This window comes from Cetorhinus maximus, chromosome 20 (genome assembly GCF_964194155.1).
Source record: "Cetorhinus maximus chromosome 20, sCetMax3.hap1.1, whole genome shotgun sequence".
NCBI lineage: Eukaryota > Metazoa > Chordata > Chondrichthyes > Lamniformes > Cetorhinidae > Cetorhinus > Cetorhinus maximus.
This window is the reverse complement of record NC_135898.1, coordinates 67,195,587-67,215,623: the sequence shown is the minus strand read 5'-3', so window position 1 is coordinate 67,215,623 and position 20,037 is coordinate 67,195,587. Positions and strand designations below refer to the sequence as shown.

The 20,037-nt window shown below is 43.4% G+C and overlaps 1 protein-coding gene across 4 annotated transcripts in view; it reads right to left on the bottom strand.

Annotated features, from left to right (window-relative positions):
- Positions 1 to 11,470, bottom strand: part of mki67 (marker of proliferation Ki-67) — a 56,213-nt gene extending 44,743 nt beyond the window's left edge. For 3 of the 4 annotated variants that reach the window (XM_078564879.1, XM_078564880.1, XM_078564881.1), the window contains exon 1: positions 11,068 to 11,411. The gene's annotated coding sequence lies outside the window, so the exon portion shown is untranslated. Of the gene's footprint in view, positions 1 to 11,067 lie in introns of all 4 variants that reach the window. The other variant, XM_078564882.1, reaches the window with a different exon arrangement.
- Between the last annotated feature and the right edge of the window lie 8,567 nt (positions 11,471 to 20,037).

Sequence of the window (20,037 nt, the reverse complement as noted above, 5' to 3'; positions counted from 1 at the left end):
GACTTTTCCGAAACTATTTAAAATATGTCTTACTATATTCATGCTCCGAAGATTCCCTGCAACTAGAAATTTAGCACTCAGCACTTAGACCAAGAATATTTAACTATTCAGTGATATCAGCAACTTCCAAATGAGTATATATCATAAAGCCAAATGTAAACTATATATTTATGGTAGGGCTATTGTTGAAATACAAAAATGAAATCTTCCAACTCTACTGGGCATCCCACCCACAGAGCAAATTAGAGCAGTTTACCCTTAGAAAATATAAAATTTATAGAAAGATGCAGTAATCTTAACCACACTACAGTCCAAATTGTCACCATAATGCATGGATTTCAAATTTCAGATCTGGTACAAATCCTGGAAAAAAAAATTGATGGCAGCTGTCATTTTATTATCTGATTTATCTTAAAGATACACTGAAATTATAATCTGTCTCAAATTCAGATAAACATTAAATAAACTACATAGCAAATGATGGTGCTGTAAGTTAAATACCAGCCTGAAATGTGTCTAGGCAGCATTAATGCAATTTCTTATGGTGTAGATATACAGCACGAAACAGTTAACTGAATAAATTTTTGACATTTCCCCTCCCCCCCACCCACCATCAAGAGGTCATAGGATAGAAGGTGTGTCCCAAGGAAAATATAAAACATGTATTTGGGATGTTAAGACAACAGACAACTTACCAGCTGATATACTTTGTTTAGTTGGAATGTAGAAAGACTAGAGTCTGAGGGGTAACCCCCTCCAAACCCGCAATACCAAATTCTGCTTCTTAATTCCAATGACATAATAGCAGACCTTTTTTGTTTGCAGGTTTATAATTCTAGCACCAAGGTAGGCAAGGCAAATTTAGCATAAATGCAAGCACACTAAAAGACAATGTCTAAAACCAAACCAACCAAGTGATGGTGTCAAACAAAAGCCAAGTACCTCAGGTGCTTAAAATTTGGAATAGAAACAGAAAACACTGGAAATACCCAATAAACCAGGCAACATTTGTGGGGACAGAAACCAAGTTAAAGGTTCAGTTTAAGATGACCTTTCGTCAGAATGGCAGTGGCAGTGTTAAAGCAGTTTTACTCTGCATTTAACCATGTTGTACCTGAGCTACAGGACAAAGTTGAAAATTGCCCTGGTGGACTTCGTCCACAAACAACAGGATGAATCTAATCTAAATGATTGCTGCCCCATCAGTCTACAGCGTTCCCAATCAAAGTAATGGAAATGGGTCATTGACAGCTATTAAATGGCATTTACTGATCAACAACCTGCTCATTAATGTTTAATTTGGACCACCAGGACTATTCTGCTTCAGACCTCAATACAGTCTTGGTCCAAACATGGACAAAAGAGCTGAATTCCAGAAAGAGGTGAAAATGATTGCCCTTGACAAGACAACAGCATTTGATCAAATGTGGCACCAAGCAGTCCATTAAAATTGAAGTCAATGGAATCAGGGAGAAAACTCCCCATTACCTGGATTCATATCTAGCACAAAAGAAAGCAGCCGCTGTTGTATTTGGAGATCAATTATCATAGCCCCAGGACATTGCTGCAGGAGTTTTTCAGGACAGCGCGCTATGTTTCAATGTCCTTCTTCAATCATAAGGTCGGAAGTGTGGAGGTTCACTGATGATTGAACATGAATTCCATTCACACTTCCTCAAAATAATGAAGTAGCCCAAACCCCCACACAGCAGGAACTGGACAACATTCAGGGCCGATAGGTAGCAAGTAACATGCATGCCATGCAGGTGCCCTCAGCAGTGGTCATCTCCAACAACATTATCTAACTGCAACATGCCCCCCCACCGCCGCCGCCCAACCCAATTCACATTCAACAGCATTACCATTGTCAAAATCTCCAACTATCAACATCCTGGGGGTTACCATTGAGCAGAAAGCTTAAATGGACCAGCCACACAAACATTGTAATAAAAGCAATACTGTAGGTGCTGGAAATCAGAGATAAAACCAAAGTGCTGGAAAAATTCAGGTCTGCAGCATCTGTGGTGAAAAACTGTTAATGTTCCAAGTCAAATGACTCTTCAGAGCTGAAGTAGGTAGAAAACAGATGGGATTTATGCTGTTGAAAAAGGGGGGAGGGTCAGGTAGAACAAAAAAGTCTGGGATAGGTTAGAGGGCAGGAGAGATTAAATAACAAAAATGGCATGGAGCAAAAGGCAAAGGGAGTGGTAATAGCTGGAGATAGCTGTAGCAAAGAGACAAAACATTGTCCAGGGTAGGTGTTCATGGCAAATAAAGGACAGCTCTGTCTGAAAGCAAAAACATGAAAACAAGATACAGACTAGCACTTGGCAAAAAAAAGGAAAGAAACAAAATGGGGGAAGAGTGTCCATGGTCTTAAGTTGCTGAACTCAATGTTGACTCCAGAAGGCTGTAAAATGCTTAGTCAGAAGATGAGGTGCTGCTCAAGTTTGTGTTGAGCTTCAATGGAACATTGCAGCAGGCCGAGGACAGAAATTAGTGTGAGAGCAAGGTAGTGAATTAAAATGGCAAGCAACCAGAAGGTCGGGATCACGCCTGGGGAGTGAGCTGGGTTGTTCCGCAAAGCAGTCACACAATCTGCATTTGGTTTCCCCAAAGTAGAGTAGACTACATTGTAATCAACAAAGACAGCATGCTAAATTGAAAGTACAACTAAATTGCTGCTTCAAAAAGGTAAAATACTGCGGATGCTGGAAATCTGGAACAAAAACAAAAAGTGCTGGAAAAACTCAGCAGGTTTGACAGAGTTAACGTTTCGAGTCTGTATGACTCTGTCTTTCTCTCCACAGATGCTGTCAGACCTGCTGAGTTTGTCCAGCACTTTTTGCTTTTGTTTTAAATTTCTGCTTCACCTGAAAGGAGTTCAGGGCCTTGAACAGTGAGAATGGTAAAAGGTGTTATACCTCCTGCGATTGCATGGGATGGTGCCATGGCAAGGGGATGAGGTGTTTGGGGTGATAAAGGAGTGGACCAGGGTGTCGTGGAGGATATTGACAGTGGAGAGGATGGAATATTGACAGTGGAGAGGAGGGGAAGGTGTGTTTGGTGGTGGGATCAGGCTGGAGGTGGTGGGGTGGAAAGTGAGGACAAGGGGTATACTATCATGGCTCTGAGCAGGTGGGGAAGGGGTGAGAGCAGACATACAGGAAATGGGTTGGACACAGTTGAGGGCCCTGTCCACCAGAGCGGGGAGTAGTCCTCAATTGAGGAAAAAGGAAGACATACCAGAAGCACCCATTATGGAAAGTAGCATCATTAGAACGGATGCAGAGACAGGGAAACTGGGAGAGTGGAATGGAGTTATTTCAAGAAGCAGGGTGTGAGAAGTGTAGTCATACCAACATATGAATTAGGAGAAGGCCATTCAGCCACTCAAGCCTGCTCCACCACTCAATACGATCATGGCTGACCTGATTGTGGCCTCAATGCCACTTTCCAGTCTACTCCTGTACTCTTTGATGCTCGTGTCAGTAAAGGATCTAGCTAACTCAGTCTTAAATATATTCAATGACCCTACCTCCACTGCTCCGAGGAAGAGCAGTCTCTGCCACAAGAGGAAACATACTTTTTCAGCATCCACTCTGTCATGTCCCCTCAGGATCTTTTGGTTTCAAAAAGATCACCCCTCATTCTTTTAAACTTCAATGAATACTGGCCCAACCTGTCCAATCTTTCCTCATCCCAAGAATCAGTCGAGGGAACCTTCACTGCGCTGCTCTGAATGCAATTATATCCTAAGAAAGACCAAAAACTGAACACAGTACTCCAGATGTGGTTTCACCAACACCCTGTACAACTGTAGCAAAACACCCCTTTTATATTCCATTCCCCTTACAAAGAACAACGATATTCCATTGGCCACCTTATTCACTTGCTGTACCTGCATACTAACTTTCCCTGATTGATGTACCAGGAAACCCAGATCCTTCTGTATTACAGAGTTCTGCAATCCCTCTCCATTTAAATGATATACTGCTTTTCCGTTCTTCCTGCCAAAATGGACAAGTTCACATTTTCCCACATTATACTCCACCTGCCAATGTTTTGCCCACTCACTAACCTATCTATATCCCTTTGCAGGCTCCTTACGTCCTCCCACAACTTACTCTCCTACTGATCTTTGAGTTCTCAGCAAATTTAGCATACATTCGACGCCTTGATCCAAGTCATTCACATAGATTGCAAGTAGTTGAGGCTCCAGAACTGATCTCTGTGGCACTAGTTACATCTACAGGGAGGCGATAGTGTTGTATTGTTGGACTAGTAACCCAGAGACCTTGGGTAATGTTCTGGGGACCCAGGTTTGAATCCCACCATGACAGATGGTGGAATTTGAATTCAATAAAAATCTGGGATTAAAAGTCTGATGATGACCATAAAAGCATTGTTGTGAAAAACCATCTGTGACCACCTTCTTTAGAGGTGGTCACTCTTGCCAATACTGTCATAGACAGATGCATCTGCAGCAGGCAGATTGGTGAGGATGAGGTCAAGTATGTTTTGACGGCAGATTTCGTTCTTCCTTTAGGGAAGGAAATCCGCTGTCCTTACCGTCTGGCCTACATGTGACTCCAGACCCACAGCAAAATGCTCTCTGAAATGGCCTAGCAAGCCACTCAGTTGTCTCAAAAAAGGAATGAAAGCAGACGGACCTCCTAGGCAACGGAAACGACAACCTCAGCCCTGTCGACACTGCAAAGTCCTCCTTACTAACATTTGGGGGCTAGTGCCAAAATTAGGAGAGCTGTCTCACAGACTAGTCACGCAAAAGCCTAACATAATCAACCTCATGGAATCATACCTTACAGATAATGTCTCAAACACCACCATCACCATCCCTAAGTATGTCCTGTCCCACTGGCAGGACAGACCCAGCAGAGGTGGCAGCATAGTGATATACAGTTGGGAGGGCGTTGTCCTCAACAATAGGCTCTAGGCCTCATGAAGTCTCAGGGCATCAGGTCAAACTTGGGCAAGGAAACTTCCTGTTGATTACCACGTACCGCCCTCCTTCAGCTGATGAATCAGTGCTCCTCCATGTTGAACACCACTTGGAGGAAGCACTGAGAGTGGCAAGGGCACAGAATGTACTCTGGGTGGGGGTCCATCACCAAGAGTGGCTTGGCAGCACCATTACTGACCAGGCTGGCCGAGTACTAAAGGAAATAGCTGCTAGACTGGGTCTGCGGCAGGCGGTGAGGGAACAAACAAGAGGGAAAAACATATTTGACCTCATCCTCACCAATCTGCCCGCTACAGATGCATCTGTCCATGACAGTATTGGTAGAAATGACCACTATACAGTCCTTGTGGAGACGATTCCCCACCTTCACATTGAGGATACCCTCCATCGCGATGCATGGCACCACCACCATGCTAAATGGGATAGGTTTTGAACAAATCTAGCAACTGGGAGTTAGCTGACCTATAATAGGGGGTAGGCGATAGCGTAGTGGTATTATCGCTGGACTAGTAATCCAGAGAAATGCCCTGTGGACCCAGGCTCAAATTCCACCACGGCAGAAGGGGAAATTTGAATTCAATAAAAATCTGGAATTATAAGTCTAATGATGACCATGGAACCATTGTCAATTGTTGTAAAAACCCATCCAATTCAATAATGTCCTTTAGGGAAGGAAATCTGTCGTCCTTACCTGACCTACATGAGCAATGTGGTTGACTCTTAAATACCCTCTTAACCTAGCAAGCCACTCAGTAGTAACCAACAGCTACAAAGTCACAAAAAAGGAATGAAACTGAATGGGCTACCCGTATCAACTTAGGCACCGGAAACGACAACGGCAATCTCAGCCTTGTTGACCCTGAAAAGTCCCACCTTCACATTGAGGATACCCTCCATCATGTTGTGTGGCACTACCATTGTGTTGAATTGGATAGATTTCGAACAGATCTAGCAACTCAAGACTTGGCATCCATGAGATGCTGTGGGACATCAGCAGAATTGTAACTCTTTCGAGTACATTCACAGTTCTTGACTTTTTTTTTTGTTCAAGTCCTGGAGTGGGACATGAACCCACAACCTTCTGACTCAAAGGTGAGGGTGCTATGAACTGAGCCACAGCTGACACCTCATCAGCAGAATTTTACTCGAACATAATCTGTAACCTCATGTAACCCCCACTCTACCATTACCATCAAGCCAGGGGATCAACCCTGGTTCAAGAGTCCAGCACCTAAAAATGAGGTGAAGCTATAACACAGGACTACTAGCATGCCAAACAGCATAAGCAGCAAGGAATGGACAGGGCTAAGCGATCCTACAACAACGGATCAGATCTAAGCTCTGCAGTCCTGCCACACCCAGTCATGGATGGTGGCGGTCAATTAAACAACTCACTGGAGGCGGCGGCTCCACAAATGTCCCCATCGTCAATAATGGAGGAGCCTAGCACAGCAGTGCAAAAGATAAAGCGGAAGCATTTGCTACAATCTTCAGCCAGAAGTGCTAAGTGGATGATCCATCTCCGCCTCCAGAACTTGCCATGCCCCTAGCCAAGCTGTTCCAGTACAGCTACAACACTGGCATCTACCCGGCTATGTGAAAAATTGCCCATGTATGTCCTGTACACAATAGGCAGGACAAATCCAACCCAGCCAATTACCGCCCCATCATTCTACTCCTGATCATCAGTAAAGAAATGGAAGGGGTCATCAACAGTGTTATCAAGCAGCACTTGCTTAGCAATAACCTGCTCATTGACGCCCAGTTTGGGTTCCGCCAGGGCCACTCAGCTCCTGACCTCATTACGGCCTTGGTTCAAACATGGACAAAAGAGCTGAACTCCCGAGGTGAGGTGAAAGTGACTGCCCTTGACATCAAGACAGCATTTGACCAAGTGTGGCATCAAGGAGCCCGAGCAAAACTGGAGTCAATGGGAATCAGGAGGAAAGCTCTCCATTGGTTAGAGTCATACCTAGCACAAAGGAAGATGGTTGTGGTTGGAGGGTCAGTCATCCCAGCTCCAGGACATCACTGCACGAGTTCCTCAGGGTAGTGTCCTCAGCCCAACCATCTTTAGCTGCTTCATCAATGACCTTCCTTCCATCATAAGGTCAGAAGTGGGGATGTATGCTGATGATTGCACAATGTTCAGCACCATTCACGACTCCTCAGATACGGAAGTAGCCCATGTCCAAATGCAGCAAGACCTGGACAATATCCAGGCTTGGACTGACAAGTGGCAAGTAACATTCACACCACACAAGTGTCAGGCAATGACCATCTCCAACAAGAGAATATCCAACCATCACCCCTTGATGTTCAATGGCATTACCATCACTGAATCCCCACTTTCAACATCCTGGGGGTTACCATTAACCAGAAACTGAACTGGACTAGCCATATAAATACTGTGGCTACAAGAGCAGGTCAGAGGTTAGGAACCGTGCAACAAGTAAGTCACCTCCTGACTCCCCAAAGCCTGTCCACCAGCTACAAGGCACAAGTCAGCAGTGTGATGGAATACTCCCCACTGGCCTGGACGAGTGCAGCTCCCACAACACTCAAGAAACTTGACACCATCCAGGACAAAACAGCCCACTTGATTGGCACATCCACAAACATTCACTTCCTCCGCCACAGACACAAAGTAGCAGCAGTGTGTACCATGTACAAGATGCACTGCAGGAATTCACCAAGGCTCCTTCGACAGCACCTTCCAAACCCATGACCACTACCATCTAGAAGGACAAGGGCAACAAACAGATGGGAACACCACCGCCTGGAAGTTCCCCTCCAAGTCACTCATCGTCCTGACTGGAAATATATCATCATTCCTTCACTATCGCCGGCTCAATATCCTGGAACTCCCTAACAGCGCGATGGGTATACCTATACCACATGGACTGCAGCAGTTCAAGGCAGCAGCTCACCACCACCTTCTCATGGGCAACTAGGAATGGGAAGTAAATGCTGGCCCATAAAATAATAATAAATGTTAGAAGACAGCCTATCCCTAGAAGTGAAGATGGAGGGGGAAAGGGAAGTATCGGAGATGAGCCATGTGAAGGAGAGGGAAGGGTAGAAATTGAGAGCAAAATTAATGAATTGTTCCAGTTGCAGACGAGAGCAGGGAGCAGTACCGATGCAGTCATTGACGTACAGTACCGGAAAGAGAGTTGAGGGAGGGTCCCCCTTCTCAAGGGCAATTAGGGGTGGGCAATAAATATTGGTCTTGCCAGTGATGCCCACATCTCATTAATTAAAAATGCTGCAAGTGTTTGGTGACAGCAGGTATAAGTTGCCCAGTGTTCACAACCCTCACCTTTGAAATTAATCTCAAAAACTAGGTGTAAAAAAAATATTCTTAGTTTGTTGTTACCACCAACTCTTACAACAAATAACCACATTTAACAACATGCAAGGTGGACTGGTATGGATCCGACTGCCACTTTCCCCCGCCGGCTAGACCCCTGCGTCACCTTTTAAGAAGGTCCACCTCATCTTGTGCCACTCAGGTAATTGAGGGGCCAGCAGTGGGCCTTCCCTGGGATCATGGACCCCGTAGGCAGAGATTCTACACACGAAAGAACTGCCAGCCAGTCAGAGGCTGGCAGCTCTTCTGTGCTCAGCAGCGCCATTGGAGGAGGTGGCTGCTGCCAGCACTACATTCACCCGAGGCCTCGGATTGAGGAGGGACCCAGGCACAAGTGAGTGATGACGGGAAGGGGTGGTGGGTGGGCAGAGGGATGTCAGCAGCAAAGGCAGGGATGGCTCCAGGCAGGCCTCCCCTCTCGATACTGGGTCCCTCAATCAACACTGAATGCCTTTGATGAAAGGACCCCTGTCCCGCACCCCCATCCGTCGAGCAAATGCTCTAGGGCTTGCTTGTCATGCTCTCTGCATGGCAAACCCCCACCCACCGTTGAGTTAATATCAACAGTAGCAGATAAGGTCATTAATTGTCCACTTAAGGTGTTCTCAATTGGCAGCAGTACAGGAAGGCCGTTCACAGACTTAAATTGGGGCGCCCACCTGCCACCATCCTGTATGGTTAAATGCCCCTCCCCTGCTGCCAAACTCACCAAGGGTGAGGGCATAAGATTCCACCCATAGCTTTCATGTTAAGTTCATTCAATCATCCCACATGACAGCTCAGTAATTTGAAGTATTCAACTGGCTTTAGTCAAAAGCATTTTTGTCTTTTACTGTGTCACCACAAACCAGTGGGACTTTTCTCACTGTTGCTTATCTCCCTTAACCAACTCTCTGTGGGAGGGAACACAGTAAATCGACAAAGAAACATGACAAAAAAAGTCGAAAAGCATGGATTAATTGCACTGTTCCTCAAAGTAAACAATGTGGGCACTACCAAATTGAACAATTTCGCACACAACCATGTGCATTAATATACCATTAACATAGTAAAATGTCCCAAAGTTATCCATAACAGCATTATTCAACAAAATTTAGCACCAAACCATGTAAGATATTGAGATAAAGAGGGGTAACCAAAATTTTGGTCAGAAGGCTGTGTATTTTAGAAGCAGAGGCAGAGATTTAGAGAGAAAATTCCACACCTAAGGGCCAGGCAGCACACCAATGGCACAAGGAGAAAAAATTGTAATGTGCAAGAGGCCAGGAACGCTGAGATCTGGGACAGTTCTGTGGCTGGAGGAAGTGATAGAGAGGGCGGGACAAGGCTATGGAAGGATTTGAAAACGGACGAGAATTTTTTTTTAAATGGTGTTGCTGGGTTAGGAACTAACGTCAGTTAGCGAGCACAGGGGTGAACAGGACTTTGAACGAGTTAAGACGAATTTAAGTTTAGAGTGCGAGGCTGGTCAGAACAGTATGAGAATAGACAAATTTAGACGTATGGGTAGGCGTTTCGGCGCTGCCTGAGCTGTGACAAGAGGCGGACGGAACTGGGCTAATAAGCAAACATCTTGAGGATAACCCTATCCATACACGGCGTTTCTGTACGAGCCATTCCCTGTGACAAGAGTGATACTTAGGAGTTCTTCTTTATTCATGCCTGTTATCTTCTTAGGTTGAGTATATTAGGTCTACTATTAATCAAAACTCGTTATCCTGGTGTTGCACTGTTTAAAAGAAAATGTCAAGTAACAGCACCAATTCGCAAAGCAGAAAAAATATAGGTCGCCTGTGCCCTGAGCCCCCATTTTGAAGAGACGCTAGAGTTGCTCCGCACTCCCCCTTAAAAAAATCGGTAGGTTTTTAAAGAAACCGATATCTTACTGAGAAGGAAATATGATCGAGGGAGGAATTTGCACCAGAAAGGAAATGAAGTGCAATGAAACAAGTCAAAATAAACACTTTTGCGGATAATGGTGGGAATGGTATCCCCTCGAGGTTGTCCGACTGGGACAGGCAGGTGCGGTGTGAGCAACATCTACTGACATTTCAGAAAGAGCGGGCTCTTCTCCCCCACCCTCAGCCATAAGCTCGGTGAATCAGGGGATCAAAAGCAAAAATTATACCCTGCAAATCCGGAAACAGGTTCGAGGGTCCGAAAATGCAAATGCCCGCCTGCCTCACCTCATGGGTGCCCTTTAATATTTTACAAATGCAACACAGATCAGGACTGTTTAAAAAAAACAAAACCCCAGCTGGAAATTGGGGTTTGTAAGGGGGGGAAGGGGACGAGAGAATTTTTTAAAAGTCGGGGGGTGGAAAACGTCAATAATTTTTGTAACGCTGTGAAGTAGGGAAGGTTTAAAAAAAAACCCAAATTACAAAAGGTTGTGCCAGCAGCTCCTTGTTCACATCTGCACTAAAAAACCCCGAGACACGAAGACAAAGTTCAGCTTCCACCCCCCCCCCCCCCCCAAAATCGTCATAAGTCGGGGCAGGGAATTGAAGCATTGCTACAGCATCAAAAACAAAAAAAAAATCTGTAGATAACGATATTGAGCAGGAATTATATACATAGGCACACAAAACCCACACATAAAACGGTGCACGATGCAATTCTGCTCAACATCCACTTGCAACGCTCGGCCCGTTTCCCACCTGAGAGCTTTCGTACCGAACAGATCTTTTGCTGACTGTAATAAACCCACCTGTGGACAAGGTTTAAATGTCCTTTCCGTCCATTCGGCCTTGGATGCAATTATATTTAATTTCTCCCTAGTCGGGCTGGACTGGATTCCGGAGCACCACCACCCCCTGTCTGTCTGCCTCTCTCTAACTGACAATTATCCCGGACCCCGCGCCCCAACCGTCAGAGCCACTCGAGCCAGCCGCACCCACACCCACCGGCGGAGTCCCGAGAGCGCAAACACCCTCACCAAAAAAAAAATCACTCTCAGATACTGACTAAATCGACGATCAGCTATTTTCTCTCCCACCCCGCTAAAGCTGCGCGGCCCCTTTACAACGTTTTTTTAAAAATCCTCCAAACCCCCCCCACCCAAAGGCGCGCGCGCGCGCGTTTCCACTCGTTTAAAAATCCGTTTGAATTCCGGCGCCAAAAGAACTGATTGGCTCATTGTTCGATGACGTTTTGCCCACGACCAATCACATTAAAGCTAGACTGGGTGCGTGCGCGCTGTCTCTGGTTCCTTCACTGCGCTTGCGCGGTTCCGGCCGGTGGATGTTGTAGTCCGTCCGAGGAAGGATTGATTTGCTGCATATGGGTGGACTGGCGATTTTAATGATTTTTTCGAACTCTTACTCCCGCGTTCGTCTGGACTCAGGCCTTAGATCCAGATACTCACTTAAACTTGGTCACGCTTTCTTTCAAAGCGAGAAGCTGCGCTTCTGAAAACACCATCAGAAAATGCTGGAAACCCACATGTCCAGGTGAAGTCTCTTCAGACCTCAAGATATGGACAGGCCTGAAAAAGGGAAGGGAGAACGTGCATCCATAAATAAGAGGCAACCCCGTTGTAAAATAATAGCACTCAGTCTCATAAATAATATTTTAATGTTTTCTGCATTGGAAGTTCCATAAAATTGACAATACTCTATATAGGAAGAGCATTGAAGGAATTCTAACAGGAAATTCCAGCACTAACTGCCCTAGTCTCAAAATTCCATGGGCCCTCCCAAGGGGATAACTTCTCCCTGCTGCTGATCCCATACCAAGTTTTGGGGACAGTATCTTTAAAATAAGCACCCAAGTCAGAGACCCAATGAGGTCAAAGATAACCAAATCTTTGATACTGACAAACCAAGGAACAACTTTATGAAGGCATTGTCGGAGCCAACTTGTGCCTGCTGTTAGCAGATGCAGGTCTGACTGGGCTTGTTGGTCATAGAGGCATAGAGATCTACAGCACAGAAAAAGGCCCTTCGGCCCATTGAGTCTGCAACGGTCAAACAAGTACCTAACTTCTAATCCCATTTTCCAGCGCTAGGCCCACAGCCTTGTATGCCATGGCATCTCAGGTGCACATCCAAATACTGCTTAGATATACTACAAATACTGTAATTGGGTTTGTGAGGTCTGTCAAAGCATATGTCTTTGACTCCTTAGTAGCCATCTCAAGTGCCCCATTCTCTTTCCTCTGCTTTTTCATCCCAAATGCATGTTAGGCTAACCATACCAATCTCCTTCCTATCCTGCATGACTTCCCACTGCTGATACCAAGGACTTTGCTGGCAGATCAATAATTACTGCATCTCCCTCCTGAATGGCCATTCACTTACAAACAAGGACTTTGCCATCATGACCTTATGACGGTCATAAAGACCTTTCTGAAGAAGGGTCATACAGACTTGAAATGTTAACTTTGTTTTTCTCTCTCCACAGATGCTGTCACACCTGCTGAGTTTTCCCAGCATTTTCTGTTTTTGTTTCAGATTTCCACCATCAGTATTTTGCTTTTACCTTATTGTGGATGAGTGCATTGATATTATAATCTGATGAAACTTGGCTTCCAGGTTACAACAAATCCCCCTTAATTCCAAGTTACAACAAATTCCCCTTCTTTCTTTTCTTGATTCCCCATCACTAATGGCTCCCCAAAAGGGTTGTTCATCCAATATCTTCTCCCATATTAAGACAACAGTCTCATTCTTTACCCCCAATCCAACACTCCGTTTTCTCCCTGTTACTGGGTACTACTAAAATAAAGTCAGCAGTTTGCATGTTCATTATAGGCAGGCAAATATCGGGGTCAGCAGTTCATTATGTTTATAATTGTCAAGTGTCTTTGAGCTTTAACTAAACTAAGCATTTCTCACCCCCTCAAGTTATGGATGCTTATACTGGGAGGTCTGTAAAAAGCAAGGCTCCATTTATTTCTTTCCCTTTCACTCCCATTCCTTAATTTCTTTGTTTCTCAGAATTTACTTCTGCCTGAGTAGTTATTTTTCAATAAAAACTCTATCTGTTTGGCTTATGTTCTGCTGCACATAATTTTTGTTGTACTTTCGCCCTATTACGTTTTTTCTTTGTGTTTTTCCCATCAGTTTTTCTCTCCATCTTTTTCATATTTATTTCTTTCCCTTTTCAGTATAACTCATTACATTTATTTATCTTTGCCATTGCTGTATGTTTGCCACACCTTTGGAAGGGACAATACTGAGCACTGTTGCTGCTCTTGAAGCCTGGCACTTTTCCTGTAACTGTTGGTGTTGGCTCGGATACATGAACTTAGACTGAAACAGAGACTGAACTGAGGCCCCAACTGACAGCAGACACTGATATTTTCAGTCGCAGGTGGCTGAAATATGTAAACTGCTTAAAGATATAGATATAGTTCCACTTCCTCACAGGTACCTAGAATACTATACCCAGATCTGTAGTTCATGGAATGTAATAATTGAATGATTAAATCTTGGGTCTGCTCCCCAAGCTGCGAGTCTCTAACATTGGGAATGGACGGACTCCTGCATGTGCACATTTTGCTCATTTGTGCAGCCAATCTCAGATGTGAGAGATTCAGCTGGTCAGATGAAGATCAAAACATGTTGGTCATAAGCCAAGAACTGAATAATGACAGACCTGTTGGGAGTATAGGATCATGGAGTGAAACAGCACAAAAGAACCAGAGGTGACATGAGAAAAAAAAATGTTATGTTCAGGTTCTGGTTCTGAGAGTGTGGTGGTGGCAGATTCAATTGTGGCTTTCAAAAGGCAATTGGATAATTATCTGAAAAAAGGAAAATTGCAGGGCTTCAGAGAAAAGGTGGGGAAGTGGGACTAGTGAATTGTTCTTACAGAGATATTGCATGGACGCAATGGGCCTAATGGCCTCCTTCTGTGCTGTAATCATTCTATAACTCTATGGGCCGGATTTAACAGGGTGCCGTAGTCCCAGCATCCCCTCCCCCAGCTGAAACGCTGGTGGGGGGAGCCAAATCACGAGTTTGATGGTTGCCTCGAAACCATTAAATGACTGATTGGCCATTAATTGAGTTGAGGCGAGATTTCTGCCTCTCGGAATTATAAAGTCTGGCCTCAGGAAGCTGCTGGTAATTAGAGGCAAGCAGCTCATTGGTATCAACAGTGCCACTGGGTGCGGTGGCCAGTGCCGATACTGCAGTGAAGCTGAGACGAGACAAGCTGTGGGTCCAGCTCAGCAGGTTAGCCAGGGTCTCCCCGGGTGCCAAGCTGGCTGGCCACAACAGGGGCACAGGCAAAAAGCCTTGGAGGTTTGGGAACCTGGGGTTAGTTTATACCTTGGCAGGGAGGAGGGACCTCCAGTGGAGCCAGAGGTATCTTTAAGGAGGGACCCAACTCCATGTCTGCCACAAGCTAATCAGCCAAACCTTTTTGAATGTTACAACTGAATGTGCTTCCATCACTTTTTCAGGCAGCGCATTCCATATCACAATTTGCTGTATAAAAAATATCTCCATGTTACCTCTGATTTTTTTTTTTTGCAACTCACCTTAAAAACCTGTGGCCCCTGGTTGCTGCCCTTCTGCTGTTGGAGACAGCTTCTCCTTATTTAGTCTATCAAAACCATTTATAATTCTGAACACCCCTATCAAATCTCATCTACTCTAAGGGGAACAACTCCAGCATCTCCAATCTCTCCATACAACTGAAGTCTTTCATCCCTGATACCATTTTGATAAATTCTTTTGCAATTCACCAGGGCCTTGACATCTTTCCAAAAATGTGGTGCCCAGAATTGAACACAATACTCCAATTGAGACCTAAGCAGTGTTTTATAAAGGTTTGGTCAAACTTCCTGAATTTCCTATGTTATTAAAGCCAAGAATCTCATTTGCATTTTTCAACATATGAAATTGCTCTGCCACCTTCAAAGATTTATGTACATTCACCCCCAGCTCTCTTTGTTCCTGCACCATCTTTAAAATTGTATAATTTAGTTTATATTGCTTCCCTCATTCTTTCTTCCAAAATCTAGCACACCATACTTCTCTGCGTTAAATTTCATCTGTCATGCATGTCCATTTCATTAGATTGTCTATCTCCCCCTGAAGCCTGTTACTATCCTCATTTTATACTACATTTCCAAGTGGTGTATCATATCTAAACTTTGAAATTATGTCCAGGCTATTAATATATATCAAAAGGAGCAATGCTCCTAATACCAACCCCTGGGGAATATCATTGTGTACACAACTCCAGTATGAAAAACAACTGTTCAGCGCTATTCTCTGCTTTCCATCTCTTAGCCGATATTACATCCATGATGCCACTGTTATTTAATCCCATTGGCTTTAATTTTGCTGATAAGTCTATTATGTGGTACTTTATCAGATACGTCTCGAAATTCCATGTACACAATATCAACCGCACCAATCTCATCAATGATCCCAGTTACTTCAACAAAGAACTCAATCGACATGCTTAAAAAACTCAGCAAGTCCGACAGCATCTGAGGAGAGAAACAGGTGCTGTCAGACCTGAGTTTTTCCAGCATTTTCTATTTTTATTTCAGATTTACAGCATCCACAGTATTTTGCTTTTAACTCAATCAACATAGATCCCACAATTTTCCTTGCTGACTTTCATTTATTAAGCCATACTTTTTCAAAATACCAATTAATTTTGCCCAGGTTTATGGTGTCGCTACCATCAAAATTAGGCTGCCTGGTGTGTAATTGTCAGATTTATCCCTCAGCCCTTTTTTAAATAGGAGTACACATTTGCAATCCTCCAGTCCACATATACCATCCCCAGATCCAAGACAGATTGAAAAATTGCAGCCAGAACCTCTGCAATTTCAACACTTTCATCACTCAGTATCCTAGGATGCATCCCATCTAGACTGGGTGACTTTTCTATTTTGAAGACTGCCAACCTTTCAAGTACCTTTTTATTTAATTTTATCCAATTCAGTATCGCTCCTGCCTCTCCTTTACTATTACATTGACAGCATTCTCTTTAGTGAAGACAGGTGCATAGTACTCTTAGTATCTCAGCCATGTCCTCCTCCACTGCAAGAATATCTGCTTCTTGGTCCCTAATCAGCCCCATCCTGCCCTTGACAATGTGTTTATTAAAAAAAAATTGGGCTCCCTTTTATGCCAGCCACAAATCTACTCTCCTTTTGCCCCTCTTATTCCATCTTTTAGATCTGTGTTTTCTATATTCAGCTTGTTCCTCCCTGTCGCTTGCCATTTTAACACTCCACCCTGCTCTCTTGCCTACATGTCTGTCCTTGGCTTGCTGCATTGTTCCAGTGAAGCCCAACGCAAACTGGAGGAACAGCACCTCATCTTCCGACTAGGCACTTTACAGCCTTCCGGGCTGAATATTGAATTCAACAACTTTAGATCTTAAACTCTCTCCCCCCATCCCCACCCCGTTTCTTCCCCCTCCCTTTTGTTTTTTTCAATAGTTTATATAGATTTTTCTTTTCCCACCTATTTCCATTACTCTAAAATCTACAACTAATACCTTGTCAGTCTTTCCACCCCACCCCCACTAGAGCTGTACCTTGAGTGTCCTGCCATCCATTCTTAATTAGCACATTTTCTTAGATAATATCACCACCTTCAACACCTCTTTGATCCTTTTGTCTGTGACATCTTTTGATTATCTGCTCCTATCACTGCTTGCTTGTCCCTACAACCACCCCACCCTCAACTTCTCTCTCCCCCCGCCCCCCACCTTAAACCAGCTTATATTTCACCCCTCTCCTAACTATACTCAGTTCTGTTGAAGGGTCGTGAGGACTCGAAACGTCGACTCTTTTCTTCTCCACCAATGCTGCCAGACCTGCTGAGTTTTTCCAGGTAATTCTGTTTTTGTTTCTCTACCGTATTATTAACCCTTTAGTTGTACAGAAGGAAGAAAGATGTCAAAGCCAACTAGGTCAAAAATAAACTATTACATGTTATTTTTTAGGGATATAGACTGGCTGTAGCTCAGAAGTTTTTTTTTTTGCTGTGTTGATAATGTTGGGGAGAAAGGCTTTGGATGTTTGGTGAATAAAAATAAAAGATAACCAATTAGAAAGGAGAAATCCACAGAGACTTAACAGATAAGCAAAAAAATTGACTAAGAGCCCAATATAGATGACTGAGTTGACAGGTTAATAGTTGCAATGTAGATGACATATTCTAAGTTCATGTCTGACACAATTTTATTATATAAATATGCTGTTGATTTTGGAAGTGATTTAAATTTAGTTTTGAGTGCAGTGGCTTCTATTGCCTTGATTTATAACATAATTCACTGCGCAGCATAAGCAATTGATGGACCATTACTGGAAGCTTATCAAGCCCATACTTTCACTTGATTACCAGGGCATTTTTGAGCAAAGTATATTCTAAAAAGTTAAGTATCAGAAACATTAGTTCTTGTGGTAGAATGTTAGATGGGCAATTCATAGGGCGATACGCCTCATACTTAAATACATTGACAAAGGCTTGAATGATTCTTACAACAATGTTTGGAGAAAGAATTAAAAATGTAACCACTTATCAAAAATGAAAAGGAAACACCCCACCTTTCAGGCAATGGAAACAGTCTAATATTTATCTGTATTCCTTATACTAGTGATACAAACTTAGCTACTTCAGAGTATCTGATATAGTTGCTCCTACATACTAATACATTTCACTTAAATCTTAATGTCTAAATGTTGAACAAATCTTCTCCACTTGAAAGTATGTTTGAAAAAAAAAATGCAATTGTGATAAACAGTCAGTCAATGTTTTGCTGCAAGTTTGATTGGAGCTTCCTCTTTTTCTGAAATTTTCTATCGCTGATGTCTGGCTGGAACACAACCAAAAATTGAACAATTATTAACAAAAGCAATTCAATTGATGTTTTTATGAAGATGAAAAAATATAAATAACGCACCAAAAAAACAGTGTCACATATTTAATTCCATATTACTTTTAATAGTTGATATTGTGAAGAAAATAAAATCCTACAATGCCCACATCAAGAGGGAAATTACTCACCATGACCAGTGGGGATGTGGTTGCTCAATAGAGGTCGGAAAACCCAGAAGACATCACCAACAGATTCCCTGCCCAGAAGCCTACCTGATTGACAGGCAGAGTTTCCAATTAGGCAGGGTGCAGTCCAGAGGAGGACGCAGGGCCAGGTAGATCCGCAGCCTGCAGGTGGGGGAGTCTGGCATTGGGTAGGCGAGAGGTTCATTCCCATGGGGGAGGTGTTGGAGATCAGAGGGTGGGGGAAAGTGGGTTGGAAGGCCTCCAGGAGGAAATTGGATGTCTGAGGCTTGGTGGGAGGACGGGTAAGTGGAAAGACCTCAGTTTCCTGAGGCCTGGGAATCCTGGCCAAACAGAGTTAAATTTCAAATGGTGAGTAAAAATGAGTCATGCAGCCTCATTATGACATTTAAAGTGCCAACTCATCTGCTGGGAATGAGTTGGCTGCCTGCCCCCATCTCCACACTCCATCCCACTTCCTTTAAAACCTGAAATGGGCAGTTTGGATTCGGGATTCAAACTTTTAATACTATAACTCCCTACCTGACCTACACCTGCCCATTTTTTGGGGGGGGTTTAAAATTTCCCCCAAGTTTCTTTGTTTCTTTCAGAATCATCGTGCATTTTATGAATGATACTTACTATAACAGCTTGAGGACTATTCACCTTCTGGTACAAATATTGATATTTGGGCATGTCAAAGTCAGTTATTATGCCTTCATCATTTACCATCTGAAATGAAAAAATAAATTTTACAAAATTATCAAATTACCATTTCCAGAGGTTGAATTGTTTAAAGTCCTCCAGTTAAAAACTGTATCTTTTAAGGTAAAGTAGCAGAGGATAATCAGGGTCTGTAGAACCGGACCCAACAGGTTACTATGCTTTCAGTAGAGGAGGGCAGGGAGAGAGTTGTTTTTTGAAATTCTTTCATGTGATGTGATTGTCAGTGGCAAGGCCAGCATTTGTTGCCCGTTCCTAATTGCCCTTGAACTGAGTGGCTTGCTCAGCCATTTTGGAGGGCAATTAAGAGTCAACCACATTGCTGGGGACGTGGAGTCACATGTAGGCCAGACCAGGTAAGGATGGCAGATTTCCTTCCATAAAGGACATTAATGAAACAGATGGGATTTTACAACAATCGATGATAGTTGTCATGGTCACCATTACTGAGACTAGCTTTCAATTCTAGATTTTTTTTATTAATCGAATTTAACTTCCACCCATTGCTGTGCATGGGCAATAAATACTGGCCTAGCCAGCGACACCCACATCCCATGAGTGGATAAAAATCTAAGCCACCGTCTCCACATTGAGGGATAAAACGTACATACTGTTACTATGGTACATATATTAGCAAGGGCATAACTATTCTGAGTTAGGCGAACAGGCTCCTCATTCAAAGTCACCCCAGATTTACAAATGTGTAATCTGTACTCATTATTTTTCAAGATATGCATATCTGTATTCCAAACAGATTAACAGTTATTCGTTCATTGTTATTGGTGCACATCTTATGCACAAAATGGCTGTCACATTTATCTAAATCATGGTAACTACATTGTAAAATAATTAATTATATACAAAGTGCCTCAGAATGTTTCTGTGACATGAAAAGGTGCTCTACAAATGCATTCTTTTTTTGCTTTTTTAATTGATAGTCTTGTGTATATCATGCATCATAGAATATCACAACT